Source organism: Trichechus manatus, unplaced genomic scaffold (assembly GCF_000243295.1).
Source record: "Trichechus manatus latirostris isolate Lorelei unplaced genomic scaffold, TriManLat1.0 scaffold00241, whole genome shotgun sequence".
In the NCBI taxonomy this organism is placed as follows: domain Eukaryota; kingdom Metazoa; phylum Chordata; class Mammalia; order Sirenia; family Trichechidae; genus Trichechus; species Trichechus manatus.
In genome coordinates this window covers 2,598,975-2,623,614 of record NW_004444177.1, presented here as the reverse complement: position 1 = coordinate 2,623,614, position 24,640 = coordinate 2,598,975, and positions in this window count along the sequence as shown.

Below are 24,640 nucleotides of genomic sequence, written 5' to 3'. Positions count from 1 at the left end.
TAACCAATGTCATAAAACAACATGTGTACTACTGTTTCATGAGAAACTATTTGTTCTGTAAGCCTTCACCTGAAGTACAATAAAATATAAAAAAAAGAAAAAAAAAGATTTTCATGTGTAATTATATGTTCTTAGCAGGTAAAAAAAGCAAAATATGCTATATTAAATTCAAACTTAAATATACTTACATATTATTTAATCCATATTTATAATAATTTAGATAGATATTAGGCTATTGCATTGTTTTTAATTTACTATATGTAAAGAAAATAGTAGCTTAACAATGCAAATAAAATTGAGAGAAAAATTCTAATACTACTTAAAAGACAAACTGACTTTAAATAAAACCTTTTCAAGAAGGCATTTAATACATTAGTTTTAAATTATTTTTAACTCTCTATTAAAGAAAAACTTTAAAGTTCTACACTAAAAAATGATAACTGCTTTAAGTACAAAAAAATAAAAACACACTTGCCTTTCTTGTTTTACTATTTCAACATATTATCCACTTGTCTTTTCCAAACATTAAAAACAAAAAATCAGCTTATTTTGAGGAGACTCTAAAGTCTTCAGGTAATGCATAGCTGGTTTCTTGGCAATTATTATTTATAAAGTTCTTTTAGAATAACGTATATGATGTCTCTTAAAAATTATGCTTGAAAAATAAATACATAGTATTTTTACTTTGTGGCAAACTTCTGAAAAAATACAGATTGTATTGGGGAGGGAGCCTAAATGCCTACCAAAAACCAAACCCGTTACTATTGAGTTGATTCTGACTCATGACCCTATAGGACAGAGTAGAATGGCCTTACAGGGTTTCCAAGGCTGTAAATCTTTATGGAAGCTGACTGTCACATCTTTCTCCCACGGAGCAGCTGGTGAGTTTGAACCACTGACCTTTTGTTTAGTAGCCAAACGCTTAACCACTGTCCCACCGGGGCTCCTCAAATGCCTACTAGGTACCAGAAATTTAATGTCAGTTAATTTATATAATCTCTACCTCAAGCCTACTTGGTAGGTCACACTTACATAAAAGAAGATATTAAAGCTCAGAGAGGGTAAAGAAAATTCCCAAGTGACATGCTTAGTAAGTAGTTTGCTTTTCCCACTGCTGCTTAATGTAGTAAATCCAAAGGAGAGGAATTAAAATGCTGATTCTAGAGACCATTCCATATGAAATCATTTGAAAGAATGGGGCCACTTAAGATAGAAAAGATTAGACTCTGGACATTTTCTTTAAGTAGACCATTAAATGAAACTATTCTGTTTTTTACATATGAGGAAATGTACTGACAAACATCTTTTGGCATAATATAAAGAGAAATATTCAAACAATCAGAGGTATCCAGAAATAGAATGGGCATCTTGAAAGGTCTTTGAAGATGTTTAAACAATGAACATACATCAATTATTTTGGCAAATTACTAAATATTGCTGAGCCTCAGTTTCTTTATTTACAATGTTAGGATACTATCTGGAATTCAGGGTTGTTGATAGAATTAATAAAAAATCACTTACCAAATTGATGTAGAATACTATATTGCCACTTGTTGTGCCCTTGTCAGGTATTCATTCAATGATAAGCAAATTACATTAGCTCTACCCTCAGGGAAGAAGAGTCCCTGGGTGGCACAAACGGTTAAGCATTGACTACTAGCCAAAAAGTTGGTGGTTAGAACCCACCCAGAGGCATCTTGGAAGATAGGCCTGGTGATCTGCTTCTGAAAACTCACACCCTTGATAAGTTGGCACCAACTTGGTATCACTGAGAAAATATCTAAAAAACATACACAAAAAGAAAGGAGAAGGGAACCGAAATAGCTCATTGCAATAAACCAACAAAACACAAAAGCAACCAGTAGTAAAGAACACAAAGAAGGCTTTAGACACACAAAAAACACATAACAATAGGGCTGAATTAAGTCACTTTTATCGATCATTAGAGTGAATACAGACAGGCTAAATGCCCCAATCAGAAGGCAGAGAGTGGCAGAATGGGTAAAAAAACATGATCTAAATATATGCTGTTTATAAGAGACACATCGTAGACCCAAGAACACAAACAGGTTGAAAGTGAATGGATAGAAAAAATATTCCATGCCTGTAATAACCAAAAGAGAGCTGGAGAGGTGATCTTAATAGCAGACAAAGTACACTTTAAGACCAAATCGCTTAGAAGATATAAAAATGGATCTTACATAGCAAGAAGAGGGTCAATTCGTCAGGAAGATTTACCAATCATAAATATATATGCACCCAACATCAGAACACCTAAATATATAAGGCAAACACTGATAGAATTAAAGGGAGAAATAAATAGCTCTACAATAATAGTTGGAGACTTCAATACACCGCTTTCAATATTGGACAGAAAATCTAGAAAGAAGATCAAAAGGAAGCAGTACTGAATGACAGTACAAACCAACTAGACTTAACTGACTTACATAGAACACTCCACCCAACACACATAATATACATTATACTCTAGAGCACATGGATCATTTTCCATGATAAACCATGTCATGTTACAAAACTAGTCTTGATAAATTTAAAAAGACTGCAATCATACTATTTTTTTTTTTTACCACAATGGAGTAAAGCTAGAAATCAATAACAGAAAAAAAAGAAAAAGAAGCAAAAAAAGAACTGGAAAATACATTTTATGGAAGTCAAACAACACATTACTAAACTACCATTGAGTCAAGGAAGAAATCATAAATGTCTTAGAGTCAAATGAAAATGAAAGCACAACATGCCAAAACTTATGGGTTGCAGTGAAGAGAGTACTCAGATGAAAACTTATAGCAAGAAATGCCTACAGGAAAAAAGAAGAAAGATCTCAAATCAGGAACCTAATTTGACAATTCTAGAAACTAGAACGAAAAGAGCAAACCAAGGCTAAACATACCAGAAGAAAAGAAAAAATCAGGGAGAATATAAATCAAACGGCCAACAGTTATTATCTCTGGGAAGCAGCATGTTTTTTGGGCAGCAGTTGGAGTTTACGTTTGACTTTATATTTCTGCTTGTGTATGTGTGTGTGCTTTTTCTTATGAGAAGAATATGTTGCTGTATAGTTAGTGAAAACTGTATAGACAATTCCATTGTAAATATATATGTGTGTGCATATGTGTGTGTGTGTATATATTCAAGTCTGTTAAGCCAATTGTCTTAGATACATAGTGCCGATATAATAGAAATACTACAAGTGGGCAAGTAGGCGGGTTTAAAGAACAGAAATATATTTTCTTACAGTTTCAGAGGCTAGAAGTCTAAATTCAAGGCTCCAGCTCTAGGGGAAGGTTCTCTCTGTCCACTTGGGGAAAAATTCTTGTCTGAGGTTCTGTAAAGTTCTTCTGGGTGTTCCTTGAAGATCTCCATGTGACATCTCTCTTTCTCCATTTGTGCTTGTTTGCTTCTGTGCCTAATCTCTTCTTTTTATATCTCAAAAGTGATTGGGTTAAAACACAGTCTACACTGATACGATCTCATTAATATAACAAAGAAAACTGTGATTGCAGATGGGATTAAACACAGGTATAGGGGTTAGGATTTACAACACATATTTTTGGGGGATACAATTTAATCCATAACACCAATATTTAATGACTACGTACTAAGTACTAGTCTGTTCGCTGGGGATGTAGTAGTGAGCAAAAGCAAACAATATCTCTGTTGTCTTAGAGTGACAGTTGAGACTAAGACAGAAAATTCGACTGAATAGTAGAAACCCAAGTAAAAGTGTTGAAGAAAAAAGGAATCAGTCCAGTGAGAGCATGAAAATCAGTGCCTGGCTTAGAGTGAAGCTGGTGGGGTGGGGCTGAGAACCTTCTCTAAGGTAATGGCATTTGAGCTGAGAACAAAAAGATGAAAAGCAGATAACCTGGAGGGAGGGAGGGTTAAGAGAGAGGAGAGGATTAGAAAAATGACAAGATTGCATTTGTGGAGCTGGAGAGTTTATAATGAGGATTTTGAGCTAAGGTGTCTTGGAGACATTCAAATGAGATGTCTTGTAAACCTCAGCAAGTTTAGAGGATAGATCTAAAGTAGGTAGACATTTGGGATTTGTTGGAGGAGATTGGCTAGGAAGGATGATGAGGGGTGTGGTGAGGGAACCTCTCACTTATGGTGGCTGCTTAGAGGAGAGTGAGCCGTGAAAAGAGCCTGAGAGAAGGTGACCAGAGAGATGGGAGAAAGACCTATTTTGTATTATTATAGGAGCTAAGAAAATGTTTCAGACAGAAGTTGTGCTCAACACTGCTGGATGCAATTGTGAGTTAAGTAAGGGGATACTTTTTAAGTAGCACCAATTTTGTTTCAGTGAAGATTATAGGTGGAAGTCTCTTTGTAATTGATCTAGGAGTGAGGGGGATGAGGAAACGATGTTAGCAATGAGACAACTCTCACAAGAGGTTTGATAAGAGGAGTAACAAATATCAAAACCAAACCCATTTCTGTGGAGTTGATTCCAACTCATAGCATCCCTATAGGACAGAGTAGAACTACCCCATAGGGTTTTCAAGGAGTGCCTGGTGGATTCGAACTGCCGACATTTTTGGTTAGCAGCCTTAGCTCTTAAACACTACTCCACCAGGGTTTCCAAGAGAAGTAAAGGGAGATTTTATTTTTTCCTACCAAGATGGGAGAGACTTTCCCAAGTATAAATGTCTTTGTAAGAATCTCCTCCTGAGAAGATATAGTCACTGGTGTCAACTTGCTAAGCAGGAAGGAAGGGATAGAATAGTCAGCAAGCTTTCATGAAAGAGCTAACTTTGTTTTTAACCTTGCATAAATGTCATCTTTTGAATTGTGTGTGTAAGTGCCGTTTGCAGACTTGTTGCTTGTTGCTCTGCCTCTCTGACTTACAGGGCCATCTCGTAGCTTTGATTCTGGTGGAACTCCCCAGGTTGTTCCATCAATTGCTGCTGCATCCAGGAACCCACAACCTTATAACTTTTTCTGAAGATTTACATACATCAGCACTTTCCCACCTACAGGTTGAGCACAGTGATGACAAACTCAAATATGAAGCCAAGAAATAGTAAGTTGCACTTTCTGAAAGTGAGCATCTGGCATGTACACTGCATGTGTTAATATGCTTTTCCAAACTTTTGAAGCAAAAAAGGTACTTGTTGTCTTGGAAAGGTTCAGAGTTTAAAATGCACATTTTTAAGATGATCTTTATCTGCTCAACACGTACTTACTGTTCACCTCCTCACTCTAAGACACTGCAGTGGGAGCAGTTGGAGACACAAAGGTGATGGGAGTTAATGAACTTCAGTCAGTCATAAAGGTCTGCGCCTTTTACGAAGATCAGATGCCTTAAAAATGACACTTCCTTCAGCCTCCAGGTACTATGCAGAAATGTGCAGGCAAGAATGTTTTCAAATTCTCTAGAAGAGAGAAGCAAATCCAGGAGAGTCGTGATCTATCTGTGAACATAACCCAAGGAGCTTGTTGTTAGTTGCCATTGAGTCAGTTTCAACTCATGGTGACCCCATGTACAACAGAATGAAACATTGCTGATCCTTGAGCCAACCTTTTACTCGAGTCCATAGTTGTCTTCCAGCTGAGGGGGCTTATCGGACAATGTTCTGCTGTGATCTGTAAAGTTTTTATTGACTAATTTTCAGAAGTAGATTGTCAGAACTTTCTTTCTAGTCTGTCTTAATCTGTAAGCTCCACTGAAACCTGCCCACCATGAGTGACCTTGCTAGTTAGTATTTGAAATACTGGTGATATAACTTCCAGCATCAGAGCCACATGTGAGGCACCTCAGTACAACAAACTGACAGACAAGCAGAGGAAGGAGCTTCTTAGAGAAACATTAGTCAGGAGATATGTTAGGGTAAAATTCAGCTATAAAACAACAAGATTCCAATATACTATAAAAATGTTGTTGTTGTTATGTGTGCTGATTCTGACTTACAGTGACCCTATACAACAGAGTAGAACTGCCCCATAGGGTTTTCTAGGCTGTAATCTCCACAGGAGCACAGAGAACATACAATTTTATTTCTCAGTCACATAGAAGGACCCAGTTTCCTACCAAGTAATTACTTGCCATTCCCTAAGGCAGTGGTTCTCGATCCTTGTCACCTCAGAATCACCTGGCAGGCTATTCAATCACAGATTGCAGACCCTACCCTGGAATTTAGTCTCGTTTTGTTTTATGGGCCTGTCTAATCTTTGGCTGAAGGGTGAACCTCAGGAGTGACTCCATTACTGAGCTAAAAGGGTGTCTGGGGGCCATACTCTCGGGGTTTCTTCAATCTCTGTCAGACCAGTAAGTCTGGTCTTTTTCGTGAGTTAGAATTTTGTTCTACATTTTTCTCCAGCTCTGTCTGGGACCCTCTATCGTAATCCCTATCAGAGCGGTTGGTGGTGGTGGCTGGGTACCATCTAGTTGTTCACAACAGTTTTCCAGGTTTTGTGAAGCTGCTTGTCCAGCGACCATATTTTGAGCACCACTATCCTAGGACACTCATCATTGCATGGTTGAAGCTGGTAGACTGTCATTTCCAGGTGCCAGCCAGTGGAAACGGGGCCATGTGCCCAACTGCAGTTCTATTCCTCTAGGGGAGAATGTATTTTGATGGATAGCTATCAGTACCCACTACAGGTCAACCACTGATCACTGCAGAATCCTTCTGTAGGGATCTGAAAACCTGCAGGAGCTTATCTCTCTAAAGTAGGGTCTACAACCTATAGCTTGTGGGCCAAATACTGCCCACCACTTTTGCTGTAAATACAGGATTTTTGGAAAACAGCCATACCTTGTTCGTTTTCATATTGTCTGTGGCTGATTTCGCACCACCACAGCAGAGCTGAGTAGTTGAAACAGAGACAAGACCCACAAAGCTGGAAACATTTACTTTCTGGTCCTTTAAGGAAAGCTTTTGCTTTTGCTCTATGTGTCTCTATGCTTGTAACAGGTTGTGATCTTTTTACAGAAAGTTAAGTCCTTTGCCTATATTTGCTAGCATACATCTGTATCACCATCATAATTTTGACAACTTTTCAGTGACTATAATATACTCTTTTCCCTCAAGAGTTTAATCTGGTGTTGTTTTGAAAAATACAATTTTGTTTTATTTATTTATTTTTGAGTTACAGATAGACAGATAGTTAAGCAAAAAAAAAAAAAAAAAAACGGATCGTAATATTTTAAAAAAATTGAAAAGAAACTGTCAGTAGACGTTTTTTAACTCTTGCTTTCATTTTTTTATTAAACTCACACACACAAAACCAAAAACAGTTACTGTTGAGTTGATTCCAACTCATGGCAACCCCATGTGCATCAGAGTAGAGTGCCCTGTAGGATTTTCAATGGCTGATTTTTCAGAAATAGATCACCAAGCCTTCTTCTGAGGTACCTCTGAGTAGACTCGAACTGCCAACCTTTTGGTTAGCAGCTGAGAACTGTAACCATTTGCACCACACATGGGGTCTCCATGAGTTGGAATCGACTTGGCAGCAAATGCTACATGTTGTAGTTTTTGTCAGTTGTGGTTGAGTGGGCATAGACTACAGTTTTCAGTATGGATCATGCCTGAATGTGAAGAAAATGAAAATCTTCTGCTAAATGGGAAAGAAATTGAAGTTGTCAAATATTTCATTCTACTTGGATCAACAATCAATGTCCATGGAAACAGCAGTCAAGAAATCAATACGTGTATTACGTTGGGCAAATCTGCTGCAAAAGACCTCTTTTTTATTTTTATTTTTTTTTTATTGTACTTTAGATGAAGGTTTACAGGACAAACTAGTTTCTCACTGAATAATTTATACACATTGTTTTGTGACGTTGGTTACCAACACCACAGCATGTCAACACCCTCCCCTTCTCAACCTGGGGTTCCCCATTACCGGCTTTCCTATCCCCTTCGGCCTTCTATTCCTTGCCCCGGGGCAGGCGTGCCCATTTAGTCTTATTTTGTTTTCTGGGCCTGTCTAATCTTTGGCTAAAGGGTGAACCTCAGGAGTGACTTCATTACTGAGCTACAGGGGTGTCCGGGGACCGTACTCTAGGGGTTTCTCCAGTCTCTGTCAGACCAGTAAGTCTGGTCTTTTTTTGTGAGTTAGAATTTTGTCCTACATTTTTCTCCAGCTCTGTCCAGGATCCTCGATTGTGATCCCTCTCAGAGTAGTCTGTGGTTGTAGCTGGGCACCGTCTAGTTGTGCTGGACTCAGTCCGGTGGAGGCCATGGTAGTAGTGGTCCATTAGTCCTTTGGACTAATATTTCCCTTGTATCTTATTTTCTTCATTTTCTCTCTTGCTCCAGACAGGGTGAGACCAGTGGAGTATCTTCTATGGTGGCTCACAAGCACAAAAGACCTCTTTAAAGTTTTAAAAAGCAAATATGTCACTCTGATGGCTAAAGTGCGCCTGACCCAAGCCATGGTCATTGCTTATAGACCCCTTCATAATTCTTTTTATCAGAGTACTCAGTAATAGCCTTATTACTGTTATATGGCAAATATTAGCTTTATTACAGGCCTTGAAGGCCCTTAGAGATTAATACTGTAGATAAGACAAAGCTGACTATGGTTGTATAGATTGAAAAGCATTACTAAATACTGCTACAAAGGCATAAAATGTATATACTTTTATCAGTGTTTGGACAGAGGATTATAATCAAACTTAAATATCTTTCTGAGCTCATGGCTATGTCATAGCATGAACCAGGGTTATTCTAGCATTCCGGGAGTTCAGGGTCCCTCTTTCCTTTCCTTGACCATGTTTGGGAACAATTAGCTCAAAAGCCAGTGGTGCCCTCAGATGCATTCTTACATCAAGCTTTGCTTCCTTCTGGCACTTGCCTTCCTTCTCTTTCACAGTGGCTGAGTGGATGTCTGAATTGTTCAGGTGAAAATGTACTCTGGATTGCCCAAATGGCAGTGCCTTTTGGCCACAAGGCCTGGTTATTAGTTCTCGTGGGGTATGAACTGGGCTATACCTGTATGAGTGGCTATACCTGTGTGTGGTAACTGTAGGGGAATTTAAGTGGGGGAATATAGGACAGAGCTCCAAACTTGCTGTTGTGTTTCCTCCCATGTTTTACCTACCTGTCATCTATCTATCTGTCTGTCTGTCCGTCCATCTACCTATCTATCTATCATTATCATCTATCTCTCTAACTGACTTCACTATCCCACTACTTAGTACAGGTAAGTGTATTATATAGATATTGTAACTATCAGTGCTGTGTGTTGAAGGTACTTCTGCCCTCAAGGAACTCAACAGCCTGCTTGGGCAGACAGAAAAGCAAAGGACTACAGGAAAATGTGATTATGAGCTATAAACAGATGTGAATAAAGTGGCTCTGGAGCAGGTTTCTCTACTTCCATAGTACTTTATTTAAACATTTTTCACATCATGAGGTAGGTCTCATTTTTTATTATCTCTGTAGGACAGATGAAGCTATATATTCAAGTGAGTTTAAATGATTTTTTCAGAAATAAGTAGCTAGAAAGTACTTGTATTAGATCTTGAACACAGTCTTCCTGACCACAATACTATGATTTTCCTAGTGTACCATTCCTCTGAGAGGGATTCTGAAAGAGATATTGTTTAAAGGCTAATTTAGTGATATGCAAGGCTAATATTAGCCACTTCAACCCTGGTTGCTCTTTCTGTTGCTTTCAGACAGTTTCTTCGCTGATTATTCATTGCCTGTGCTATAATAGTTGTTAAATATTTTGAATACTAGCCTTGGATCTGTTGTATAACTTTTAAATTGGTAATCAAATTTTATGCAAATTAAAGGAGAAACAACAATGCATATATTCTCTGGTACGTGTTTATTATGATTGAAAGAAATAGTAGGATATTTTTAATATAATGATGTGTTATAGGTTGGGGGGATGTTACATTGTTTGATGGAGAAAATCGTAAGAGTTTTGTCCTTATTTTTATCCATTCTGCAAAAATTAATTTTCTAATGCTAAATTATATAAAATATTGCTCAGATTATTTTTCATCCATGAGATTAACTTCCCCTCCTCATTAGTAGTCCAGGTTCTTTCTCTGTTGCAAATTAGCAGATATGCATTTTCCTCCCATCCTAATGCAAGCTGGTTAGAAAAGAAATGCCCAGAGCAGAGAAGTGCTGCCCTTCACCTTAATAGACGCATGCCATTATTGCTGGGTATAAATAACGTTGCATAATTTTGAATTGGTTGGAGGTGCCTTTTTGCAGACAGTTTTATATCATAAATGTCAGCATTACTGTTGCTGATTATGCCACTGATTGTTATTGTTATTTTGTATGAAGAGATGCTTATCAGAAATGACCTGATCCCACATATAGAGACAGGTACACTTACAATGTCAGAAATCTAGGTAGGAGGTAAGAGAGTTGGGAGGAAAAATCTGTTTAATTCTGGGAATTGCCTGCAGTGTTAATTTTTTGAGAGTTGCTTTTGCATTAAGTGGAATAATAGAACCAAATTATATATATATATATATAAAACATATATATTACATATATGTATATTTTCCTGTTTATAATTGTCTGTGTTCTTTGTGTTAAAATGAGAAAAAGTTTTTGTCAGTGCCTGAGCTAAAGAAATCTTGTGTGCATCTTTTCTTTAGAATTTGTGCCTTGTGTTTTCATAGGAAGTGCTGTTTTAATAAATGGTGATTTAAAATGTTTTTGTGGAAAATGCTCAATTTTGCAATTATATGATGTATACATGGATATGAATTAGTAATAAACCTGTTGCTGTTGAGTTGATTCGGACTCATAGCAACCCTATAGGACAAAGTAGAACTGCCCCATAGGGTTTCCGAGGAGCGCCTGGTAGATTCGAACAGCAGACCTTTGGTTTAGCAGCCAAGATCTTAACCACTGCACCACGAGGGCTCCGAATTAGTAATATAATGCTCTAATCTCATGGTCTTTAATTTAAAATGTGTTATTTAAAATCTATTTCAAATCTCTTTAGTCAAAACAACAATTACTGATTACTGAGTAGTGTAAAGACCCATTAAAAACTGTTTCTCAATTCTCTATGTTCAGTTTTACTTCAGGTTAAACCACGTCTCTTGTCTATTTGGTGATACATAACACACAACCCTCTTGAGATAATGTGGCTACCACTCTTATCCTGAAACATGGGATATGATTAGAAAAACATTAGATTGGGTTTAATTCTTGACTAAGGTGTCAGAAGTATCTATTGCAATTCTTACAGCTAAATAATGTGTGTGTGTATATCAATTAGTATTGTAGCTCTTATGTTGTTGTGCTTACTAAATGCTTTATAATAAATTAACTAATGAACATAAAAACAGTTTCTTTGGTTAAAGCTTCAAAAGATGTTAAGTAGATAAATCCTTGCATCTTGGAATTGATAATTTGCAATTATTATCTACAAAGTTTGTCTTATTCTAGTTTGTATACTTTTTTCTTAAAAAAATATTAATTTATTCTTAAGCCTCCACATTACCTGGTTTGAATTAATTCTATGCATGTGCTTTAAAACTTTTGGGTGATGGCTTCTTTTCTGTGTGTAATATTTTTTATAAAAATGTTAGTTTTTTTGAATTGTCAACATGATAGAGCCTACAATCATTGCTTCTTAATCTAGCAACAAAATGATTTAGATAATCTAAGTAAGGCTCTCATAGATTGAGAAAGGATTTTACTATTGCTGAATGCATTAGTTAGAAGTAATGATGAATCTTTTTTTTCCTTCTTAAAGCAATAATAAAAACTGTGGCACTCTACACACACGTACGTGGATGTATCATACATCAACTCACCAATTTCTGCACGTACAATTTAATGACATTGATTACATACTTAAAGCTGTGAAAACATTCTAGCTATCTTTTTCAAATTATCCCACTACCGTTAACACAAATTCAATTCCCCTATGCAAAACCTCCCTTTTTCCCCTCCTTCCCACTCATGATACCAAACCCAAAACCAAACTTGTTGCTTTTCAAGGCGATTCCGACTCATAGTGACCCTATAGGAGAGTAGAACTGCCCAGTAGGGTTTCCAAGGAGCACCTGGTGGATTTGAACTGCTGACCTTTTGGTTAGCAGCTGTAGCTCTTAACACTATGCCACTACCATTAACAATCTTTGATTTCTATATATTTGCTTATTTCATATAAATGAGATCATACTGTATTTGTTATTTTGTAACTGATTTATTTTACTCAGTATGGTGTTTTCAAGGTTCATTCATGGTGTGGTGCATCAGGACTTTATTTCTCTTTCTAGCTGAGTAATATTCCATTATATGTATGTATCACACTTTGATTATCCATTCATGTGTTGATGGACACTTTGTTTTCCACCTTTTTGCTTTTGTGAAAAGTGTTACAATGAATACTATGTGGAAGTGATGGTTTCCTTTATATCCAATCAATATATGTTCACAAATGTCAAGTAGACCAACTTCCAGGCATTTCAATGGCGAGAGTAAAATATTTCTATGGAGCATGGTTTTGAGTCTTGACATCCCAGGGTTTATAAACTGATTTTCCTAGAACAATATCTGTTTCATGCTGTCTGACCAAAAAAATTAAAATAAAAAAAGTGTGAGTGCAGTCTATGAAGATGTATCCATGCATGTGTGTGTATAGAGTACCACAGTTTTTACTGTTGCTTTAAGAAACAACAGAAAGATTCATCACTGCTTCTACTTAACGCGTTCAGCAATAGGAAAATCCTTCCTCAATCTATGAGATCCTTACTTAGATTATCTAAATGATTTTGTTGCTAGTTATAACTGACAGTTATAAAAATAATTAATATTTTTACAATAAATAGATTGAATTTTCAACATTATAACCAAAATGCAACAGCAGGAGAGTAAATAATGCATGATAGCACTCAGCATGAATTGAGGAGCAGTTCCTGTAAAACACAGATAGGTTGAAGCTAGGTTGATCCTTATTGAAACAATAATTATATATCACATGCCTTCGTAGTAACTGAAAAGCTAATATAATGTAGCTAATCGTCACTCTTGTTACCTTTTTTATAGATGATAGTCTGTTAAAAGAAATTGCAGATGGTGTCATTTTGCCTAAACTTCACAAATAAACACATTTCAACTTATTTTTAGAAGGTAATTCACTGTGTTATTATAATGCCAAAAACTAAGTAGCATTAAAATGCAACTGAGCTATTGAATAAAACTTAAGGCTCTGTACAGAAACACACACAGACTGGTGAACAAACTGTGTGTCTTCTTGGAGTGAGAGTTTGAAGGTCAAAATATGCTTTTAAAATTCTGAGGTCAAACATATTTCTGGGGTCCAAACACACTTTTAAAATTGTGTCATATATATTGAAACAAAATGCATTTCTGAGGTGTCAAGAGCAAGAAAAAAGTCATGATATTTGAAAGACAAATTCATTACAGCCAAAAATTGTGAGTAGAAAGACAGAAATGCACTTATTTTGAGTGTTCTTTGCCTACAAAGAGCCACAGATATGGGAAAAAGAAAAAAAAAAAACCAAACACAGCAAAGGAAGTTTTCCTTAGTTTTGTAAAAAGGGAAAAGTATTATTCTTTTTATTGCATTAAAAGTGTTCCCACCCCTTTTTTCTATCTCCCTGCTTCATCAACATTATTAAACGCATTTTCTCTGCATCAGTCATTTTGAGTCAGCCACTAACTGTACTGTCTTCTGTACTTTGGCAAAGATAATATATCTCGGTTTCCACAATGATGTTCTAAACACAGTTTTTTTTCCTGTCCTACCATACACAGCACATAGTTTCGATGGAATTCCTGTTGTGTGGGAGGCCAGCTAAGTTCCATTCACACACTTGCACTCCCAGATGTGGGCCCTTGGGTTTATTGCTATCTCGCTGTTTCAACAGCCAGATGCTTGTTGCTTAAGGCTGCTATCCAATATCCTAATGGTACAACCACAGTGGGCCTTTGTGAATTTATATATGGATGTACTTGGTGTGGTTAAGGTTTTTCTTTTTTTTCCTTTCCCCTAAGTTAAAACTGTGAAAAAGTTTGCTTCTAGGAAAAGAGAGCCAAACAACCTACTGATTCCTATAATTGTATAAAGTAGGGAAGATAAGAGTTTGGGGAGGGCAAATGAAAGAGAAAGAAATGGATATCAGTTTGCAGCCAGGATTGCAAAATTATCGTGTCCTTCTATTGAAAAACAAAAGAAAATTGGACTGGAAAGTTTGGCAAAAAGAAAGAGAATTCTTATGATTATGATTATTACATTTTGCCACTACAGATTAATTAAAAAAAAATCTATCAGTGAAATATAGTAATGAACTCTCAGAAAAGATAAAGACTTCCAGAGGTGCATAAGAGATGAGAGAAACAATAATATTTATATTTCTGTTTGACAGAGAAAGGTTACCGTGGCAACAATTTCCAGGGGACACCTGCAACATTTGCTTTTGTCAACAAGACCTTGGATATGAATAAAACACAGTCATTTCCTACCAGGATATGTCATTCCAAACCTACCCTGAAAAGCAGCACACCTGGAAGATGACTAATATTTCAGACAAGAAATTTTCCCTCTGTTGTATGACTTAATTGATTTGAATGTCGGGGAGGGGAGTAGAGATAATATCTGCCCTTAAAAGCTTGGATTTTTCAGTGTGGTTGGGAGTGAGGACAAGGAGAGGCCGAGAGATGAAGAGCAGCTGAGCAGCCAACCACATCATTATTCTTACGGCTGATTTAACCAAATGCCTAGGGGGAAATATGTTTCCCAAATAGACTATTGCTTAGAAATTAATAATATAAATGTTACTCAGTGTAGAATTGAGGGAAAGACATTATTCACAGGAAGTGATCACAACTCTTTATCATCTGAGTCCCAGTCACTAAGGAAACTAAGTGGGTATAAGAAACCAGTCCCTTAGAAGTGCAGGCTGGTCATAATAACTCAGTATTTACTGCTATTAATAGCAACGCTATTTATAAAAGAACTGTGCAGTCCTTAAGACTTAAGAAAACATGTTCATGTACATTAGCTTATTTAATTCACAGTTAAGGTAAGCATCACTATTCTTCATTTTTCAAATAAAGAAATTGAGAGCTGTGATTTGACAGGAAATAAGATTCAAATCCAGGTCTAAGTTCAAGTGTCATTGTCTTTCTACTATACTATAACTATTTTGCTGAAACACACAGTTTTTTAAACTCTAACGCAGAATCATGAAAATACAAACCAGTCACAAAAGTATGATGTACAATGCAGCAAAAACAAACGTGTACCAGCAAGTGGTATGTAATTTATTTATTAACTTTTAATCCGAAGAAAACTGCCAAATTTGGTTTCACTTATACCAAAAAGTTTCCAGGGCCTTGGAGAAGGAACTGTTTTCCAGCATAATTAACTCAGAGGCTGTAGGTATCAGTCAAAGGTAAAAATGCCTAAAGGAGATGCTAATATAGAGGACTCTCACATACTGTCATAAGCTACTTTATTAATCTTTAAAAAAATATTATTATCATCTCAGGAATTAGTGTTCATTTTCTGGAGATGGGTAGGCTTTATTTGCACTGGGAAATGCGTCCTTTTTACACAAGTTATCTCTCATTCTTGGTCAGGCAATGAGAAAACAAGAAAAACAAAACTTGTTTAGAGCTGGAGTGATATAATTGATCCAATGTTAGGTTAACTGTCAAAATAAGAACTTTCCCATATTACCTTAGGAATGAAAAAAAAACCTGATTAGTAAATACTCACCAAGTTTGGAAGGTTAGAGGTGATTCAGTCTCCATGAATGCTTGGTCTGGTCTTATTTTAAGAGCCTCTGAATCATGTGGAGTTGTGTCAAAATATGTGTTATGTTATGTTATTTTAAAAAGACAGCTCAGACGGAGGAAATTGAACTATCTTTTTTCAACAAACTCTGCCCTTTCATGGAAGGAAAGGGCAAGTCATTTCCCACACATCTCACTTACTCTCTGTAACATAGGCTATGATGTACTTTACCGCAGATACATTCTTAATGTAGTTTGGCAAGACTGTACTTACTTAAAGCTTTTTAAGTTTGTAACATGAGCTGTTCGTACTTAATATTCATCCTTTAGATGTGATTAAATGCACTGCTTATAACTGAATAAGATTATTATTGACCTATTCTTATTTTGATTGTTGTGATTGATATATTTTTATTTTGATTTGTTTTTGATGTGAAATGATGGCTATGCAGACATATGTATCATTTTTTTATTCATGTAAAAATGCATAATCTTAGATAAACTTCAATTTTCTCAGCCCCCCAAAATAAGTATAGAACCAATTTTGCCAATCTTCCTGAGTTATGATAACATATGAAAAGTCCTTGGTAAGGTTAAAAAAAAAATATATATATATATGGATTTGTGGGTCAAACAACACCTAACTCATAATGGGTTTCTCAAGCTGACTGGTAACGTCATGGCTCATAATCCAGTATATCTGTAGTAAGACCCAAACCAGTTGCCATTGAGTCAATTCTGACTCAGTGGCAACACAGTGTGTATTAGAGTAGAACTGTGCTCCATAAGGTTTTCAATGATCTGATTTTACAGAAGTAGATCACAAAGCCTTTCTTCCAAGGTGCTTCTGAGTGGATTCAAATCTCCAACCTTTTGGTTAGAGGCTGAGCACATTAACTGTTTGCACCATCCAGGTATTCCCTAGCAGGCCCCAGCTAAGGTGAAAGGCGAGTATCTGGACCCTCCCAGGTCGGTAAGCATGTCTGGCATGATAAATTCCACTCATCCCAATCTCTTTAAGCCTTTGCAGGCCTTCCTCTGCAGTATACAAAAGAAGTTCTGGCTTTTCAACTTTATTTATTGTAGGGCATCTTTGCTTCCATGTTTCAGTCAACCAACCAAGCAAATTGTTAGAGTCATTCTTGGTACCTAAATGTTGAATTAGTATACCCCCATCAGTAAATTCAGCATTATGCAACTTTATATTCTTTCCATCTTGATTCTAAACCCTTAAAATTCATTGTCATTCACATTCTCCAGGCTTCTATTGATAGTTATTGTCAAATCATGCAATTCTTTTGGTGTATATCAAACCCCATCACAGGCTTGGGACTTGAGTCTAATTATAGGTCTAGAAGGAAGGAGAGTTGGTAGGGATTTGTAAACCTTAACAAGGATTCACAGGGTTTGCAAGGCAAGTATCTTTGGGGATGCCATTATAGGTTCGTCATCCATGGGAGATTAACCTCCTAGGGCAGATGTGGAAAGACTGCTTCTACTAGCAAAGAAGATTTCACCAGAGTTTAGGGGGTTAATGTCCCCAGCTTCATTGGAATCTGCTCATATGTCCCCATCCCAAGCTTCAGGCTCCTATTTCTTCCCAATAAATGTTCTAATTTTAGAAAAAAGACCTTATGAAGTTGAAAATTCAATTTTCATTGCAATTTACCTATGGCAGAGACTTTGAGTTTGGTTTTAGGATATCTTGCCCCTGTGGCTACAGTAAATGAGGATTTCTTTCAAGGCAGATATAGACGCTTTCAGGTTGCTTAAGCAGACTTTGAACTGGGAATTTAAAGCCCTGAGCTCATCATTGTCTTTTCTCAAACTCTCAAGCCTAGTTGGAAGTAATGAGCCAAATTCATTATACTCCTTATTGTTAATAATAAATTAACGTTCAAATTCAATAAATACCTGGTTACTCAGAACCTTGTCTTTGATAGGCACTTAATTACAGGTAATTAAATGTGATAATTTGAAGAACAGTTTTGCTAAGGAAAACTACCCCTACCCCCTTTACCACTGGAAGCTGGGTCATTAGATCCTTTAAAATCGAATTAAATCAGAGAACGAATTGCAGAACGCTAAGAAACAATTCAGAGAGCTCATCCTCAAGTTTCTGTCCCTTTGTAAAAAAAAAAAAATAAACCAAACCTGTTGCCATCGAGTCGATTCCGACTCATACAAGCCTATAGGATAGAGCAGAACTGCCCCACAGGGTTTCCAAGGAGCGGCTGGTGGATTCAAAGTGTCGACCTTTTGGTTAGTGGCCAAGCCCTTAACCAGTATGCCCCCTGGGCTCCTGCTCCTTTGTAACCCCCCTCAGTACCAAACCCTGTATCAGTTGGGCTTAAATCGGAGAAGCATGACAACTAGGAGTGGTGAAAACTGTTAACACTCTTGGCTGCTACCTGAAAGGTTGGAGGCTCAAGTTTACCCAGAGGCACCTTGGAAGAAAGGCCTGGTAATCTACTTCTGAAAAATCAGCCATTGAAAAATCAGCCTATTGAGCACAGTTCTACTTTGACACATATGAGGTCACCATGAGTTGGGATCAACTCGATGGCCACTGGTACTGGTACAATATGTATGTCTGTGTGTGTGTGTACATATATCAAAAAAAAAATAACCCAAACCTGTTGCTGTCGAGTTGATTCTGACTCATAGCAACCCTATAGGACAGAGTAGAACTGTCCCATAGAGTTTCCAAGAAGTGGCTGGTGGATTCAAACTGCCGACCTTTTGGTTAGCAGCCAAATGCTTAACCACTGTGCCACCAGGACCCCATAGCTATCTATCTATCTATCTATCTATCTATCTATCTATCTATCTATCTATATCTATATCTATATCTATATCTATATCTATATAGAGACTCCTGGTGGCACAAATGGTAAAGCACATGGCTGCTGACTGACCGAGAGATTGGTGATTCGAACTCACCCAGCATCTCTGCTGGAGAAAAGACCTGGCTATCTGTTCTGGTAAAGATTTCAGCCAAGAAAACCCTGTGGGGCAATTTTACTTTGTCATACAGGGTCGCTATGAGTTAGAATCCACTGACGGCACCTAGCAACAACAGCAACAAATATATGTATGCAAACAAAGAAGATACACGTGTGTATGTGTATTTATATATGTGTTTATATTTATATGTATATGTGTGTGTAGATAGATGGATAGATAGACAGACAGATAGATAGACAGATAGACAGACAGATAGATAGATAGACGGATAGACAGACAGACAGACAGGTAGGTAGGTAGGTAGATAGGTATATAGGTAGATAGATGGGTTGTTTGCGGAAATGTAAGACTATTGTCTTGATGTTTGATGCTGCAACTTGAAGTCCACAGAATAGGTAGTTGAGAAGGTTGGATATAAAGTGGGGGAAAGCAAGAATAAGCTGAAACCCATAAAGACAGACTGAAACCCAGTAGTTCCTATTGCCTCTGACCTTGGTTATATGGGTGTCCTACAGAAGCTGGGACTCTGTCATGGAGCAAAGTACACACACTTGATCAAAGAATCAGAGAAACTGAATGCCATTTGCAGGCTCAGCTCCTTCCTCATGTCAATACCAGCAGATAAGTGACAAGTTGCATGAGATTTAAAAAAAAAAAAAAAGACTATTCCTTCACTTCTGTTTTCCAAGCCTCCCACAACAATCTTGAACCCCATCCTAACTGGAAACATACGAGAAAGATAATTCTTGGAAATCCAGTTCATACTAGCTAAGGCAAGACATTACAAAGCCACCCTATGACTCTACCCATACAATCCATTTTCTTTTACAACTATTCCACCTTCTATGCATTCCTGACTTTCTGTCTGTAACACAGAGTATATTCTTGATTTTCTTCTTATTTATTTTTAGAATCAAGCTATAGAAAATGTTGATTAAATGTCTGAGGACTTTCTCTTAAGGTTTTCTAATTGCTTAAGCAAATTGCTTAATGGCTATTTTTAAGTCATCTAGAAGTATTCTTAAAAATCAGCACACAGCTATAAAATTTTACTTGTTTTGCTGCAAAGGTTTTTCTGAATTTGTCTTCATCATAAGATCATTATCAACAAAAAGATAATATTTGTAAAATAATATGTGTATAAATGCTGTGCATATGAGGTAACTGGGCTAGCTTTACATATAAGTAATATGATGAGGGGGCAGGGGGCTCCCTGTGCCGAAAGGTATTTCTACTGGCTTTCTGTGATGAAGAACATTTCACTATTAGACATATGATGTAAGAGCATCCTTGTTTTGCCTCCTATTCTGTGTTCAAGGGCGCTCTTCCCATGTGAGGTGTAACTTATAAGATGTACTACATCATTGTATTTTCATAGTTTGAGTTAGGTTGTCTACTCTTTGAAAACTGGCATGTGGCTGGACAGAGCACTGAAATAATGGAATTTGAGGATGAAGAAGCAGAAGCTCAACTGTCTCAGGTCACAGCCTGAGGGCATGGGAGGAAAAGAAGCAGGAAAGGGAGAAGCCAAGCAGAGATGACTTAGAATATACTGTGGTTTTACCTTCAGCTGATCTGGTTCTAATGTTGAACACACAAAAGGTGATACCCTTTCTAAGCTGTGTTACAGTAAAAATGCAAAGTTGCTTACTAATTGTTTAGAAGTAAATAGCAACAGGGTTAGGATCGCTAACACTTTGATGAAAGGAGGGTATTAATTAATCTGCTTCTAAGAAGATAGGAGGGGACATTGGTGGTTCAGTGGTAGAATTCTCGCCTTCCATGAGGGAGATCCAGTTCAATTCCAGGCTAATGCACCTCACGAGCAGCCACCTCTTGTCTGCCAGTGAAGGCTTGTGTGTTGGTTGCTATGATTCTGAATAGGTTCCAGACTAAGATTGACTAGGAAGAAAGGCCTGGTGAGCTACTTCTGAACATCAGCTAATGAAAACCCTGTGGATCACAATGTTCCGATCTGCAACTGATCACACCATGTGATCAGTTGCAGGACCAGGAAGCATTTTGTTTTGTTGTGCATGGGGTCACCACGACTGGGGGGCCAACTTGATGGCAGTTAACAACAGCAAGAAGATATGATGTCAACACAGGTTTATTGAGCACTTTCACTAGACAGACACTTTGCTAGACAGAAGGACGGCAGAAGGTTTTCATAATGTTTGTTTATAGAAAGTAAAAAAGCCATGATATTGAAATGAAAAAACAGCCCAGATAGAAAGTCTCAGACTATTTGCTTAGAAGATAATTTGGTGGAGAAGAGGGAAGTTGGGATAAAACATTTAAACTTCCTGGTATTCAGCATCTTCATATGACTGAAGTTTCTCTCTCTTATATTCCTCAGTCTCCCCCCAGTTATAACTTTTTTGTTAATATTTAAATAGGCTCAAGTTTCCTCCATTTTACCGAGGTCCCAAATTTCCACACATTCAGATATGCAAAGAATTAAAGCTTATTTATTGATTTAAATCTGATCCAAACTGTCTCCTAATACCTAATCTGGAAAACTAAGATTGATTCTAAATTTTAAAGTCTTTTTAGGGTGCATAGTCTTATTCAGAAAGCTAGTCTTTTATATTTCCTTTGTGATATTTTGGGAGAAAGATGTGGCAGTCAGTTTCTGTAAAGATTACAGCCTTGGAAACCCTCTGGGGCTGTTCTACTCTATCCTGTAGGGTTGCTATGAGCTGGAATGAACTCAACAGCAACGGGTTTGGTGTTTGCTTGGGGATACTGAGGAGAGGAGGAGGAGAGCCTTAGGCCCATGCACTAGCTCCTTGTGCCATTCCCTGGCTCCTCGGGTCTCTGAGAAGTGGACCATTGTCTTGGTTGTTTTGTGACCAGTGACATTTGGTTCTGGTTCTCTGACTGATGAATTTGATCTATTCTCATGACTTGGCAAAGCCCCAGTGGTTTACCTGGACATTATTAATCCCATCTTGTCCTGCGAGATCACTATTGTCTCCATCAAGTCTAGAACTGACTCCCATCCAGTCCTCAGCTTATGCAGCTCTCCCTGTAGACCTGGGTCTTTTTGCAGCAACACTTTCCAGCAAGCTCTTTGGCTCTATATTCAGCTACTCCCTTCTTAGCTACTCCTTTGGACAAGTGAAAACTTGTGTGTCACTATCACATTGCAGAGGGCTCACTATCACATTGTGTGTCACTATCACATTGCAGATGTCTCAGGAAAGCTCAGCCAGACTCTCTGTCACTTTACCAAGTGGCACGCTCACATTTCCTCTGTGACAACGACATTGGAAATGGTGAGCAGGCACTCTGTAAGTCAATCTCTTGGAATCCAAAGGAGGCAGCTGAGTGAAAGTTCTTTCTTTTTAGTTTCTCCTCAAAATGCTTCCTCTTCTGAGAGAGGGGTTAAAGAACATGTTTCTCATATTGCTTCCTTCTATTACCACCTCCTTATCTTCCAGTTGTCCAAAATGGCCTGTTCTCTATTCCCTCTATATTTCTTTCCAGGACTTCCTCTCTATCATATCTTCTTCCTTCCTCAGATGGCATTTGCTCTTCTTTTTTCCTAGAGCTGTAATGGTTGAACACCTGCCAGAGAATAGGTTTAATGTGGGAAAACTTATTAGTTTAATATTTTCAAAATATTTTCTTTATTTTTTCATTTGAAAAAATAACAAATAAATCCCTCCTCATTTACTGGCTGATCTCTCTCCTGTCCCAGAAAAATTTCTCAAAAACGTTGACTTCCATTTTATTGCCATCTTCCCCTTCTTAACTCATTTCAGCCTAACTTCCACCCCCATAGCTCCACTGATCTATTCCTCTCTAAGGTCACCAATGATCTCCATGACAATAAATCCAGTAACAATTTTCATGCATCTGACTTGACCACTCAAAATCATTTAACATTATCAATCACTCCTAATTTTGCGAAACACTTGCATTCTTTGGTTTTCAGTACACTATCTACTATTGATTTTCTTCTTACATCAAGATCTAGCCTTCCTAATCTTCTTTTCAGTCTCATGCCTGCACATAGATTGGTTCTACATTGGAGCTACTTAAGGCTAGGTCTTTTTTTGTCCTCATCCTAGGCTCTCTTACTATTCACACAGATGGTTTTATTATCAACTGAATGCCAATGACTCGCCAGTGTGGCCCAAACATCTCTGGAGACTGGGAAACACATATCCTACTGCACATGTACAAACTCCATGTGGATGTTTCATCTGGGATCACTTCTTTCAATCTCAACTACCATACCACCCTAGTCCAAACTGCCATCATTTCTTGCCCTAAACACCGAAACAACTATTAACTCTGGTCTTTGCATTCTTTCTGACAATCCTTTAAATACCATCTCCATGATGTAGCCAGGAGGTGTTTTCAAGAAGAAAGTTGTTACTACATGGCTCCCCTTCTAAAGTGCTTCTGTTATTTTTCTTTCCTCTTAAAATATAAACTAAAAGCCTTATTATGGTCTAAAAGTGTCTTCTTGTTGTTAGGTGCTGTCAAATCGATTCTGTGGCAGAATAGAATTGTCTCATAGGGTTTTCTAGGCTGTAATCTTTATGGGAGAAGATCACCACGTCTTCTCTCCCACAGCTGCCAGATTGATTCTAACCACCAAACTTTTGATTAGTAGCCAAGTGCTTAACCATTACACCACCAGAGCTCCTTACGTGGCTGCTTTCTTCTGCTATTTCTTTCATTTTCTGTGCTTCAGATACTTTGACTCTTTTCTGGTTTTTTCAAGGTGCCAGTTTTCTTTCTGCCAGAGACTTGTATACATCTAGTCTCCCTGTTTCACGTCCACTTTCACCCTCAAAGATTCTTTTCCTCTGGTTAATTGCTATCATTCGTCAGATCTGAGCGCAAATAACATTTCCTCAAGGAAGATACCAGCCCTCCTTCAATCCAGCTCAGGCACCTTAGTCAGTCATTTGTCATCATAGAACCATGTTGCTTCCTTTACAGCAGTGATTGAACCTCAGTATTTAATTACGCTTCCTTTAGCGCAATGATTCTCAAACTTTGGCATTTGTCAGAATCCTCTGGAGGGCTTGAATAAATACAGATTGTTGGGCCCTGTCTTAAGAGTTTCTGATTCAGCTGCTCTGGAGTGGGGCCTGAGAATGTGTACTTCAAACAAGTTTCCTGGTGAGGTTGATGCTGCTGATCCAGGGACTACACTTTGAGAACCAATGTTTTCGAGTGGCTACATATTGATTTTTCCTTCCACAAGAACGTAAATGCCATTGGATGCAGAAACATGCCTACTTTGGCTACTTGCTATCTCCCCAGTACCAAGTACAGTGCTCCAGGACAGTTTCTCAATGAATAATTTTTTGAACTAGTGAATACTAGAAAAATGAAACAAATGAACTATAAATCATTTGATATAACAAATAAAATGATCCGGTGACCAACACATAATAATATTACAAACTAGCTCAATCAAATGTATCCATTGCATTATGTCAGTCTTATGTCTGCTTCCTGTATATTTCCTTTGTGATATTTTGAAAGTTCTAAAATTAAGAATTAATTCAATATGACTTGTCCCTGCTCAGCAAAAAATTACTTTAGCTGGTTGTAGATTCCATTGCTGATAAGAGTCTTATATCTGAATGTCCTGAAAAAAGGATGTAACATTTAAAAGTGGCTCTCTCCTCTCAATTCTTTCATTTTAGCTCAAAAAGTTAAACCATTGACTTCTGTGGACTTTGGTGGAGATGGCAGTAACAGTGCAGTAATCTTCTGTTCTATCACAGATGTACAAATTGCACACAATCATTTTAGCCAGTATCAGAAGTAACATTCTGCTTATAATATTTCTTATACTTTTACCCATGGTAGACATGCAAAAGAAAAGGTTTATAAACGATTGACAAAAGCAAGCAAACAAAATTGAGAGTGTCAAAGGAACGTGCTTAGTAGAGGAGATTCTCATTGGTCTTTTC